Consider the following 1,115-nt stretch of genomic DNA (forward strand, 5'->3'; position numbering starts at 1 on the left):
CAGTTCATTCCCAAGGCCTTTCCTTCAGATTCTCCAGAAGGTGCAGGTTTTCCTTGAATATAAAGGAGTGTTTTTTTAATGACAATACAAATACATGACCGTGTGCATATTTAAAATAAACACGATAAAGATGCGTGTACTGTGAGGCCAGGAGCTCCTCAGAAAGCTGGGAAGGCAGTGGCTGACCAAGGGAACGATCTTGATTATCATTCCTTAAATGTGGAGCTTAGTTTTTAAAACATCAGATGGTAAGTAACAAATTGATGAGCATACTTGCTCACAGCATTAAATGACAAATGTGTTTTCTACTTAGTGAGATCCAAAGAAATTCATATTTCTTAGGATCTGTCTGAAAATACAAGATCCTAATTAAATAATCCTGTGAGCAGAATGAAGAAAAAGTACAATCCACAGAAATTTATGAATTACAGTTAAAGCTGTACCCTGAGGGAAAACTATAGCTATAAATGTCGATATTTAATTTTAAAAAAGATAGCAAATAAATAACCTAAATTTCTACTTTAAGAAACTAAACAACAACAAAAAAAGCAAATTAACCCAAAGCAAGCAGGAATAAGAGAACAATAAAAATGAGAGCAGAAATAAATGAAATAAAGAACAGAAAAGTAAAAAAAAATCAAAAGTTAGTTTTTTAAAAAGACTGAGTTTATGGCCACACCACCCTGAACAAGCCTGATCCAATCTGATCTCGGAAGCTAAGCAGGGTTGGGCTCAGTTAGTACTTGGATGGGAGACCACCTAGGAAGACCAGGTGCTGTAGGCATAAAAAAATAAAAAAATAAGGGATCATAAGATGACAAGGTCCTTGCAATCTGTGAGGTTAACCAAGGGTTGCCTCACCTGAAATAAATGAATGAATGAATGAATGAATGAATGAATAAGTGAAAAAATAATTTAAAAGGTTGTGAAAGTGGGCAAACGTTAACTAGACTGACCAAGAAAAATAATGGAAGAACATTCAAGTTACAAAAATTAGGCATGAAAGAGGAGATCTTACTATAGACTTTGTAGAAATCAAAAGGATTGTACTGAAACACCATGAACAACTGTAGGAAAACCAAGCAGGTGACGTTGATGAGTTGAGCCATGAAATG

At 34.8% G+C, this 1,115-nt stretch overlaps 1 pseudogene; it reads left to right on the forward strand.

Annotated features, from left to right (window-relative positions):
* The first annotated feature begins 665 nt into the window (after nucleotides 1–665).
* LOC118607122 lies at nucleotides 666–784 on the forward strand (annotated as a pseudogene).
* Nucleotides 785–1,115: the final 331 nt, after the last annotated feature.

This window comes from Rousettus aegyptiacus, unplaced genomic scaffold, assembly GCF_014176215.1.
Source record: "Rousettus aegyptiacus isolate mRouAeg1 unplaced genomic scaffold, mRouAeg1.p scaffold_m13_p_8, whole genome shotgun sequence".
Taxonomy (NCBI): Eukaryota; Metazoa; Chordata; class Mammalia; order Chiroptera; family Pteropodidae; genus Rousettus; species Rousettus aegyptiacus.